The sequence below is a fragment of the Chinchilla lanigera genome, unplaced genomic scaffold (assembly GCF_000276665.1).
Source record: "Chinchilla lanigera isolate Chin_1 unplaced genomic scaffold, ChiLan1.0 scaffold00013, whole genome shotgun sequence".
Taxonomy (NCBI): Eukaryota; Metazoa; Chordata; class Mammalia; order Rodentia; family Chinchillidae; genus Chinchilla; species Chinchilla lanigera.
The window spans coordinates 10527121-10540332 of NW_004955414.1; positions in this window are offsets into that span (position 1 = coordinate 10527121).

Here is a 13212-nt window from a genome sequence, read left to right on the forward strand (position 1 = left end):
GGCTCTCTAATTCTCTGATCCTAGTCTGATACTTCTTTCCATAAAAAGCTCTAACTTCTAGCATCCTTTTCATTTTTTAATCAATATTCTTTAGCACTCTCACTGCTACTGGACTAAAGAATAGACACAATATGAAGAGAATTGTTTTATCCTTCAGCCTTCAAATGGATTAAATTTTTGTTGCTTCCTTCCATTGTAGAGCAGCCAAAGAATACTCCATGTTCCTGTCTAAGGTTCACTTTGTTTCAAATCCTACACTCCCCACACTCAAGGACTGTACTGTGAATGTTTTCTATCTTACATCACTATCTTACATTTTCTATCTTACATCACAAGGACTGTATTGTGAATGTTTTGTATCTTACATCACTATCTTACATTTTCTATCTTACATCACAAGGACTGTATTGTGAATGTTTTGTATCTTACATCACTATCTTACAAACTTTTCCTTTTTCCTTTTTCTGTACTAGGGGCTGAAGCCAGTGCCTTTGTATTGAGCTCCATCTTTGCCTTCTTCAATTAAATAGTTAACTTTATTTTAAGGCAAAATTTTGCTATCATCCCCAGGCAAGGCTAAGAGATCCTTCTGCCTCAACTTCCCAGAGTACTAGGATTAGAGGCATGAACCATCACATCTTGCTAATTTCCCTTTTATAATAGGGCAAGTCCATTAGCATAAAAATATGAATATTTACAATAGTTAAAATATCCTTTGCATTCTTCATCTTCTAACACTGTGCTGTTTACTTTTCTTTTGTAGATACTGGCTTCTTATTCCCTCCTGAACGTGATCTAATGACGTCTTCTTTCCTACTGCAACACAGTAACCATAGTTTTGAAAGTCACAATGACGTTCATGTTAAACATGATTCTCAGCCTTCGGTTCATACTGTTCATACCCCAGTCAAAGTTAACACCACTGGTTGTGGATACACTTCCTACAGTTGCTTTCTATTACAACATTCTTCTTTGCCTTTCTACTAAATAATATTTCTTTAATCTCTTCATTCATATAACATCTTCATTTTGACCTGGACCTTTACCTTCAGGGTTCTTTGAGGAGTATTGTCAGATCTGGTATCTATTTTATTTTAGATGTATCCAGGATGTATCCACAAAATCCCTTCACATTAAGTTCACTTATATAATGTGGCTCCTAAATATTTACCTTTAGTCCTAAGTTCTTCTATTCCTCTAGATTTGTATACTGAAGATAATATATAACATTTCCATGTCAATAGACTCCCATAATGAACTGATTTATTAGTCAGCTTTTCCCTTGCTGGGACAAAATACTTAACACAGAAAATTTAAATGAGAAAAAGTTTAATTTTCCTCATGGTTTAGGGATTTCAGTCTATGGTTATTGATGCTAATGTAGAAACAGCATAGCAGGAGAGGGTGGGCAAGGAACATTGCTCACTTCATTGCAGCCATGACTGAGAAAAAGGAGAAAGAAGGGATGGAGATTCATCCCCAAAAGGCACAGCTGCAGTAACACTCCTCTTCCAGGCAGGCCCCACCTCCTAACAGCACATTCATCCATGCACTGATGAATGGATTTATGTACTTGTAAATGTAAAATCTGCCACCATGACCTAATCTCCTTCCAAAAGACTCACCTCTGAATACATGAGACTTGATCTAAAAATAACATGCTTGCAAACAAACTCTTGAGTTACTATTTCCACCCACAGTCACCCAACCTGCTTCCTTTAAAACTTTCCTAAATGCAAACCTTATCCATCTTATTCCTCACACAGAATAGTTATTTCTAAGCATTCTTATTCTTCCACATCTCACAATGAATCCATCGTAAATACTTTCATCTGTACCATTTTAATATATTTCCGAATCTATTTCTAACACTTTCATTTTCTTCCACTGTGGTGGATTGACAACTGGGGGTCAATTTATAACACCCAGCTGAACTGAGTCTGTGTGGTGCTGGGTGTGGGAGGCCCACCTGAGGATTGTTGCCAGCAGCATAAGAGGCAGAACTGGAGAGGAAGAAGTGGAGAAGTTGTATGGAAGCTGGATGGACCTGTTGGCTTTACTGTAGGAGCTTGTCATGCTGGCTTTACTGATGAACATAGCTATTTTCATCATCAAAGGAGCTTGGGACCTAGTCACTGAGAATGGCTACGATTCACTTTGGGGAAGCTCTGGTCCTCCTTTGAGCACTGCTTTCTGGCTCTGGAGGGGAAGATAGATGGTGCACTGCTCAGTCTCCTGAAGAAGCTTATTATGTTGGCTTTCCTGATGGGAACTTGGCTTTCTTCATTTTTGGAGGAGAAGCTCAGGACCTCCCTGTTGCTGAGGGTGGCTGTGGTTTCTTTTGGGGGAACTCTGGTCCTTTGAGCATTGCTTCCTGGCTCCAGTGCAGATCCCTCAGCCTCCTGGTACAGATCCTTCATTCCACTGACACAAATTTTCTAGATCCTTCATTCCACTGACACAAATTTTCTAGATCCTTCATCCCACTGACACAAATTTTCTTCCACCACTGACATTTGAGCCTTCCCAGCACAGATCCATGAAACAGATCTGCATGTGACATTGTTGTGGGCTCTTGACCTCCTGTTGGACTTTTGGAAGGCACTGTTATGGGCTCTAGTTCTTTAGCTGAACACATGCAGGAAATTACTGTGGGATGCAGGCCCTCAGCTGGATTCTTTGCTCTTTATTGTGTGGCCAGATTTCCTGCACCCTCTTTATACACGACTCTTTGGGTGAATATTATTACATAATTCTGTAAAGTATGTGTCCTGTATTATTCCCCTTGCAAAACCTCAAAGTGCAACGTCCACCTAGACTTCCCTAAACAACTGCAGCAGCCCCTTCACCATCCTTATCATTTCTACATTTGCTCAGGGGACCCCATTGGGCTAATCCAGACATTTTCTACCTGTGTTGTTGCTTTGAACTAGCTTTATCTAAAACTTCTTCTTTCCTTCTATTCTTCTATAGGTTCTAACTCAACATTAAGGCCTAAAATCTCTCTGAATAGACTTCTGTTCTCTTTCCCTTTATCGTTGAAGAAACTTTCTGCAACATATTTATTGTACATGTACTTTGTTTTGGCTAATGCTTATTGGAGGTCAGAACTGATGCAAACCTCCTATCATACCTAAAGTAAAAATCAACCACCTTATCACTGCCACCATAACTCAAAATAACCTAGCTATTGCCCTCTGCAATGTGTATCATCTCAGGTAAGCATGTGGCGTGTATTTTACAGCAAGCTTTATTATTCTTTCAAAATCACACATACACTTTCATCAAGGCATTTTAGTCTGTAGTTCTGAATATAGGTACGTTGATTCATCCCTATAATTTCACAGCTAATGTCTTTCATATTTGTCTCCACTTAAATTTCACTTCTCTAGAGAATGTCCTCATTTTCTATCTAAATATCCAGTACCTTCTGCTCTCTCAGCCCTTTCTTTTTCTTCAAGCATCCATTATTCTATGATTTATATGCATATTTATCCCATTTTCATAGAATTTAATGTTCTTTGAATTTAAATTTTGCCTTTTCCTCTTTCTTGCATAGCAGACTTGCTTGTATGCCTTCAAATATATGGAATTTCTGAAAATATTTCCTTATTTGCTATCTTACAATTAAACAATAGACCCTGAAAAATAAATGCCCCTGTTACATTACTAATTTTTGCTTATGGCATCATGAGAGTGTAAATACTATTAATATATATTCTGACTTCAAGGCTACAATGATCATAAGAATTATTTTGCATGTAAAAATGTAACTCACTCATTAAGTATGTCCAGTTTCTAAAAAGAAGAGGTGGCATTTTATTTTATTTTATTTTTATTTATTTTTATTTTTTTTTTGGTTTTTCTCCGATACCGGGAACCGAACTCACGACCTTGCACTTGCCAGGCAGGCGCTTTGCCGCTGAGCTAAATCCCCAGCCCCGACCTGGCATTTTATATCAATGTTATCTGATTCTAAACTACTCACATTACATACTGTTCGATACAGTATGTAGAATTGTAGTGTACAAATTGAAATTCTGAAGTTTTACTAAGTAGCTACCCATATTTCACTGTTACCGTGAGTTCACCTGTCTTTGCTTCATTCTTTTCCCTTGGAAAGTAGAGATCATAGTATCATGATCTTATTATTATACACATAATATTTTTGAAAAACTAATAAGGGCACATAGCTATTATATATAGCAGTAAATAATAATTAATATTAATTTTATGATCTTTCCATCAGATCACTCATGGACTGAGAGAAATAAATGGATGGAGAGAAAATAAAAAAAGACAGTCTCATTTTTCCATGAATTATATTTAACTTTTAAGTGTCTATTTTTCTTTGGGAATTCAGCATCTTTAAGAGGATCTTACAGCAGATATTTTCTGAACTGGTAAATGGGTTTATTAACCATACAATTCACATGAGGCTGTCTCTAAAAACACAAATGATTCACTATGGAGCAAAAGAAGATTTGGAGGGATTTCCTCTGTATTTTTAATTCATTACTTTACTTCAATTCAACCAGCTACTGTTTTTACATAAAGAGAAAAGTAACAATAACTTAGAAGAATATGTTTGGATAGGATGGTCCCTTGGAATGAAATCAGAACAAATATCTAACTGGTCAGTACTCAATCTGTGCCCCAGTTACAAGAGTCAGTAACTATGGACCAATGGTAATGACTAATAAATTCCAAAGTTTTGGAGACATTTATCTGCCCTGTATTTATGCCTTCCTTGTTGCCTTGAATGGATAGTAGTAAAAGCATGTTAAAAGAAGCTGAGGATAACTAGTACCTAAGACATACTCTCAGAAATCTAACGTTAAAAGTATGGATATGATGGAAAATTGTGTGCTTTTACAGGCTTCATTTCTTTTTTCTCTCAATAATTATTTTTGAAATACTATTTTTCAACCACTATCTTGATTTCAATGCAATTAGGAGAAAGAGAAAAGCAGAACTCTAAGCCATCATGAACTGTTTAACTATTGATAATAAACATTTACACATAAATTTTATTATATGTATGTGACATAATCTCATTAAGAGATATGGGGATATAAAGTGAAAAGTTACTACTTATATTGGAAATGACTGAAAACTATAAGACTAAAGATAAAAAGGAATCTACACTACCATTCTATTCTAGTTGATATATTTTCTTCTTTTAGGGGCATAGATGAAAATATTTGAAACCATAGTAGATAAATATGTCTTTATGTGTAAGCATAATTTCTAACAATAATGTATTAGTCAGCTTTTCTGGCACCAGAAAAAAACATACACATTATAAAAGAGGAAAATGGATTTCTTTCCTTACGATTTCAGAGGGTTCAGTCCATGGCTGAAGTCCATATCTACAAGGCAGAAATAGCATGGTGGAAAGACATGGCTGAAGGTGGATGCAAAGTTCTTAACACATGACAGTCTGGAAGTAGAGGGCAAGAAGGGAAGATCTAAGAATAAGTATCCACTCTTCTAGGTTACACTTACAGTGACCCACCTCCTCCAGGAAGACCTCAACACCAAACAGCATGTTAAACTATGAACTCATCAACAGATTACTATCAGTGTTTACTATCATACCTCTATAATCAAATCACCTTCTAAAAGCGTGGTCTCTGAAAACACAAAACTTTTGAGGGAAAATTTGTATCTAAACCATAACACAGTGCATGGTAGACATGTTATCTTTTTTCCTATATTTACATGAAAGGTAAAAATGCTTTTGCATCCCAGTACAAAACTATTATTTCCTCATTTCTGCTCAGATATATGAAAAAGTAAAGCCTAATCTCACAGTGCCATGGCCCAACTATTATATTGAATTAGAGGCTACTGCCTGCATATAAGATATAGGAGTTTAACTGATGTAGAAATAGAGAGTGACAGAGCGAGAGAACGAGAGAGGGAGAGAGAAAGAGGGAGAGAGAGGTGGGGGTGGAGGAGAGGAGAGAAGACAGGAAGAGGGAAAGAGAGAAATTGCAACTATGAAATTTGAAGAAAATAACCATCCACACAAGATTTAAATCTCAATAAACAGTTTTATATGCAATTTCTGCAAACATATTTTCATTTGCTATAAAACAGCAAACAGCTTGGGAGGGCTAAGCCAGAAATATGCACAGTGAAAGCAGAATAGTCTTGAATAAATACTAGCTTACAAAAAAGCAATTGCCTCCCCTAACAAAATATGCTTATCTTGTGGTGCTTCAAAATGCAATAAATTTCTCTGGCATACAATAATTTTGTTTAAGGTTAAAATAAATCTTCTCTTTGTATTAAGAAAGTATGGTTTCAGACTTTTTTAAGATGGATGATAGCTTTCGCTCAGAAACTGATCATTAGCCATGTAACTATGGCTGGGCTAGGCTACTTAGACTTTTTAGTTGTGCTGAAAGAAATTATACTAATACAATTCTTTTAAAATTAAACCAGAATGTCTGAAGAAAAAGATATGTTAAACCTTGTAAAGAAAGCTATTGTAAGTGTCATTATGAAGAAAAAGGGAGATATTTTAAGGGGAAAAATTTCTTTTTGGACTGGGTGATTAAATATAAAAGTCATGATACACTATATTTGAATAATCATGACTTGCATGAGAGTTTGCTTTTATACCAAGAAGCCCAAGGCACTTTAGGTTCAAAACTCAAATATCTATCACACAAAAATATAAACATACATATGTGTGACTGTGTGTCTGTGTAACTTGGACCAAGAGTACAGGTGAATGAATATTTTGCTTATAGAAGGACTGTGCTAGATATTCTTACATATTCTTTAAACCTATTTTGTACCAGATACACTAATGTTGGAAAAGTAAAGAAATGAAGATCTTTCAAAACTTGTTTTCAAGAGCTCATGGTCTAACAAATTGTGTATAGAGTTAAATAAGGAATTATAATTGCTTCCTGTAAGGATGGCTTTGATGTAAAATAAATATGTATATCTCACACTGCTTCAGAGAGGATTTTAAAAACTCCAAAGAAGAAAGGACACTACTTGAAAATTCAATTACATTCATTGCAATATTTGAATAATTAAAAAAATCAACCAAAATTCCCAGCAAAACTAATAAATTTAAATAAATGAGCAAAAATGCATCCAAAACTTAAGACTATTCTACATTACAGTGGAAATATTTGTGTGGTTAAGAGGAAAACAATATACCTAATGATATTTGAGGGATCATAATATAAAGGTACCCAATTAGCTTTTATGTGTATATGCTTATCTACTTATATTAAGCATGCATATGCACATAAACATACACATATGAATACTGATACACACATGTAAATGTGTATAAAATGGAAAAATAGTAATTTTTCAGTATTTAATATTTGTACACCTGGATACAAACCATCGTTAGAGGATTATATCATAGGAATAATAGCAAACGGAAACAAATCCAGGACACAAAATAATAAAAAAGGTTTAGTGCTGGGGAAAAACAAAATAAAACACCTGTTTACCAAGCTTTGTAGTACCAAACAGTTTCACTAATGTTTTGATTTAAAGTAGATTTAGATTACTAATCCCAAGCACATAGCCAAAATAAAAACAAATTCTCTCTAGGGAGTGCACTTTCAAGTCAGACCCCAAACATCAGGAAGTTAAGAGATTAAGTTCAAAGGAATCTAAAAATCACAAAACACAGGAGATAGTACTTCCTAGAAGGAGGAATGGAATGCAGACAAAGCAAAATAGATGAGGGACTGGGGATTTAGCTCAGCGGCAAAGCGCCTGCCTGGCAAGTGCAAGGTCGTGAGTTCAGTTCCCAGTACCAGAGAAAAACCAAAAAAAAAAAAAAAAAAGTAAAATAGATGTTAGAAATAGGTCTGAAAAGTTTTTATATGTAATAATATATGAAATAACTATGTTTAAGGAAAGAGCATCCTATAAAACAATAAAAATAAAATTCAAACATTTACAAAGACAAATACACATGCAATCACCTATATACATAATCCAAATAACTATAGCTGAACTAAAATAGTAGTGTACACCAAGCTGAGGAGAATATTAATGAGCTAGATTTCTTTTATTTCAAAGAAATAAACAAATGTTAATGAAAATTGAATAGAGAATAAAGCATGTTATATGTATTAAATTTGATTTACAATGGAAAAGTTGAGTAGGTGGAGATGTAGTAATTTTCTCTTTTCTTCATTACTTCTGGTACACTTTTCATATACATAATGATGACAGTCATCAAAAGAAATTTGTATTTGTACCTAATATACCTTGATTCTTTTTTTTTTTGCCACTCCTCTTCCCTTCCCTTCAACCTTGCTTCCCCTTCTTATTTACAAATGCTTTGTTCCCATTTTCCTTCCAGTCTATGTTTTTTTATTTCCATTTCTTCTCTTCCTCCTCCCTAGTTACCATAACTCTTGAAGACATAGGTGTAGACAAAGACTTTATGAACAAAACTCCAAACACACAGGAAATTTTACAAAGACAACTGAGATCTCATCATATTAAAAAACTTTTGCACAGAAAAAAAAAAAAAACCTACCAATGAGTGAAATGACAGAAAGGGAAATATGCTACCTGCTATTCTTCAGACAAAGAACTAATATCTGGGATACATAAAGAACTCAAAAAATCAGAAGCCCCAATATTTAAAGACCCAATCCAAAACTGGGCATCTGAAATCAATAGATACTTCTCAGATGAAGAAATATAAACAGCAAATAAATATATGAAAAATTTTTAACATCACTAGTAATATAAGAAATATAAATGAAAACAATACCAAGATTTTATCTTATTCCACAAAGAATGGCAAAAAATCATCCAACAAGAAATGCTGACAAAACTGTGAAGAAAAATGAAGCTTTTGTTGGTGGGAGTGTAAATTGGTAAAACCAATATGGAAATCAGTATGGAGATTCCTCAAATAATTAAAACTAGAGCTTCCATTTGACCTAGCTGTTCCCCTTCTTTATATCTTCCCAAAAGAGTTAAAAGCACCATACTACACTGATACATTCACACCTATATTTATAGCAGTAAAGTTTTATTTTATTTTATTTTATTTTATTTTTTTGGTTTTTCTCGGGTACCGGGAACGAACTCACGACCTTGTGCTTGCCAGGCAGGCGCTTTGCCACTGAGCTAAATCCCCAGCCCCTAGCAGTAAAATTTTAAATAGTTAAATCTTAGAAACAGCCCAATCGCCCTTCAATGGACAAATGGATGAAGAAAATGCGGTTTATATACACAATAGCATAATACTCAGCAATGGAGAAGGATAAACTTAAGACATTCCTAGGTAAATAGGTGGTGTTTGGGATCATAATTTTAAGTGAAATAAGTTAGGCATACAAATTTAATTATTTAATTTTTTCCTTTGTGTGAGAAAACCTAAGGATCAATAAGCACATCTGAGGATAAACATTTGGAAGTAGGGAGATGTAGCAAATTTTGAGAAGGAAACATTTAAGAGCTTAAGAGTTTTGAAAGACACCACCCCTCAGATTTAAGACAGTCAATAAACCAGAAGCAGAGTAAGTTAAAAGAAAATGATCTAGATATAGTTAAAAGTGAAACTGCAGACAGTAGAAGAAAACTAGGAAATAGATCACATTCCTTACAACCAAATATTAGTTTGTCTAAAAAATATTCAAGATCAAAAGTAGAAAAGTGTCAATGTGGTAGAAATGTTTTTAAAGTTATGATAGGTGTAAGATTCAGAAAATCTGTGTAAGAATTGAATCAGGGAGGATATTTCATGGATGGACATATTAAGGACAGTATTGCAGTATAAGAATTAAACACAGAAATTCAGTTTTGTAACTAGATTCAGTGACTTCACTTTCCGTTATGGCAGGCAAGCTTCAATAATAAATTGTTATTTATTTTAGCAAGGTAGGGATCTGAGATGATTATTGGGAAGATGCAAAAAACTGACTATTCATATACAATACATAAAGCTTAATTTTTTCTCATCTTGTGTATGAAAATTACCTTAAATGGAACACTTAACAAAATCTTATTTAACTGATATTTAATGTAGTTGATCACTTATTATATTTTAAATTGAAATTTAGTAGTATAGAAATAGAATTCTAAAATGTCCAATTCTGATTTATTTCACTTTTGAGTATGGTCTCAAGTTGCATCCATTTACCTATAAAATTATCATTATCCTTCTGTATGATTGAATAGTACACCATTATATACAAATACATCTTTTTTAAATCCATTTCTTGGTTGATGGGCACTTGTGTTGTTTCCAAGAATTAGTTATTATAAATGGTGCACACATACTATATGAAATCATATTGTCTAACTATTGTGATCAGCTGAATGAGTAAATAAGGTTGAAAGTGTACAACAGACATAGTGAATTGGGAAGAAATTATTCAGAATAGAAGAGATTCTGATGAGGGAAAGGGGAAAGGAAGGAAGAAAAATAGGGAAAATATATAAATACATAAGACAGCTAAGCTAATTATACAGATACTTTCTCTTAGTTCATTGAAATGTTTGTGCTAATATTGTTTGGACAATATTTCATACCTATATCTTGTACTCGGAGTAACTATAATGAAGATAACAATGTGCAATGTGTTAATTATTGTTACTCTCCTAGTAGTCTGTTTTGAAACTCTGTTTTATTCATACTTTTTCTCTTCAAAATAAAAGTAATAAAATGCCTCACTATTGCTTTTATGGATTAGGACAATGAGCTGTGGTAGAAAGAGAGCATTGAAAAAAGAGTAACAAAGAATAATTTTAGCTTGAAAATTAGTATGTTGCTTCTGGAAAAAGACTCAAGAAGATGATCATAATGATAATACCACACAGCATAGTAATTTTATACTTTAAAAGGTGTTTATATACACTACTTATAATTTCACCCTTAAATTAAAAACAAAAGTTTAGGTGTATTTAAATAAGAGGTTAACATATTTAAAAATGTAAAGATATAGTATAGTACCCTTCAAATGCCTTCAACATATGTTTTGGTTCAAAAGATTTCAATCTTCATTTAAATACTTCCAATTACTTGGCAGATTGGAAAAGCATTTAATGTATGGTTTCAATAATGATTGTCCTGCAATTCCAGCATTTGGGAGGCTGAAGCAGGAGGATCACTGCAAGTTCAAGGCCAGCCAAGGCTACATAGAGTTCCAAACAGGTCTGAACCACATAGCAAAACCCTGTCTCAGAACAAATGAGAATAATAATAGATAAGTAGATAAAAAGAAAAATAAAGAATAATATATTTACAGTACTTCCATTTGCATCTCACAAACTCATATTTATTTATAGTTCTCACACTAAATTGCTTGGTGAATTAAGTTATAGGAATTATCAGGACAGAAACAGCTCCCTCCCCTACATTCTGGGACTTGGTGAACAGCCCAACAGGAGGAACCCAGGTGACCGGCTCCTCACCCCTACATTGTTGAGACAAAGCCACCAAGGGAATGTAAGCCACACAGTAGGTCACCAACTAGGGTACACATGAAGGGCAGACAGCAGGGTAGAAAGATCTGAAGCAACATTAACAATAGAGGCTAACAGGTGCTAAGTTAGGTGAACCAGCCTTGTCGTTGGGGACAAAGACACATGAAAGAGAAGCAGGCAGGTGAGGCTACCCCTTTCTTTTTTCGTATTTTTATTTATTTTTATCTTTGTTTCTTTTTATGTTCCTTTTTTGTTTGCTTTTTATTTTATTTTCACTTTTCTAAACAGCTGGGGAGAACTTCAGCCACAGAAACTAATCCTAAACCCAGAGCCCAAGTTCAGATACTCCCTTGCTTACTCCTTCATTATTTTTTTCTGCCCTGTTCTCTAGTTTCCCAAAGACTGAGTGATCATCCGTTGTCCTCCACCCTGGTTTCGACTTCTGTTTCAGTTATTTTTCTAATCCTCTTTAAATTACTCCAGCACAGGATAAAACCACCCTACCAAGGGGAAACACTTTGCATACAAGCTCCTAATTTAAGATCAGTTCTATTATATAATGGTACATTTTACTCTTGCAGTTTAAGGTACAAAATTAATAGTTACCACAGTTTGTTAGTTTCTAAACCATGCTTGATGCTATTGTCATTGCTAAATACACTAATAAAGCTAGGATATCATATCTGTTGTAATCCATTCTTCTAACTTCCATAACCATACTAGGAATCTCTGTAGTAATAACCTCAGCCTAGCCCAACACCAAAAAACTAGAGACTGAGCTAAATAGATAGCAACATCTCACTCTTAATTAATTAGGAATGTAGGATCTCCTCTACAGAGAAGACATCCTTGAAGAACAGACTTTTCCTAGAGAGGCCTTGATAATAGTGATAAAGTTACCTACTACAAAAATTTAAAAGAATACAGAAAACAAAAGTAAAATTTGTAATAGAAAATGACAAGATGCAGACACAAAATGAAATGTGAGACCTCCAGTCCACTCAGATAAGTCCAGGACACATTGAGATAGATAAAAATGGAAGGCTTACACCTAAAATTTCTGAAATGATAACAACCAAAATAAAGAAACAAATCCATGGGGTTATAGAGGATATCAGATCAGAAATAATCTCTCAGGTAAAAAAAGACACGACAACCATAATGAAGGAATTACTCAGGAAATCTAGAGCAGATATAGATTAAAAAAAAAATAAGAGTATATTACAATGGTGGAAACCTTGAATAAACAATATAGGACAGAAATAGAATTCATGAAACAGACTCTAACAGATATGCAGGAAATCAAAAATTCCCTTGAAAGCTGACAAAACCATTTGAATGAAACTGAAGTTACCTTGAAGACAGGATTACAGCTAGTGATCATGAAAAGAAAGACCTTAAAAATAACAAGGAATCAGGAAATAACAACTCAATAGCTGCAATATGATGCAACAAAAAACAATATAGGCTTGATAAGTGTCAATGAAAAAGCACGAGTGAACACAAATGATATAAAAAGACTATTTGCAGAAGTAATAGCAGAAAATTTCCCAAGTATAGGAATAGAATCTTACATACAGTTAAGAGAGGCATATGGAAAAATCCAAACAGCCATGACAAAAATAAATCTAGACTCAAAGATATAATAAACAAATTGGAAATTAATGACAGAAGGAACTCCAAAAACTCCACAAACACTTGGAAATTAAATAACAACCTCCTGAACAACCAATGGGTCACAGAAGAAATTCAAGAGGAAATTAAAAAATACCT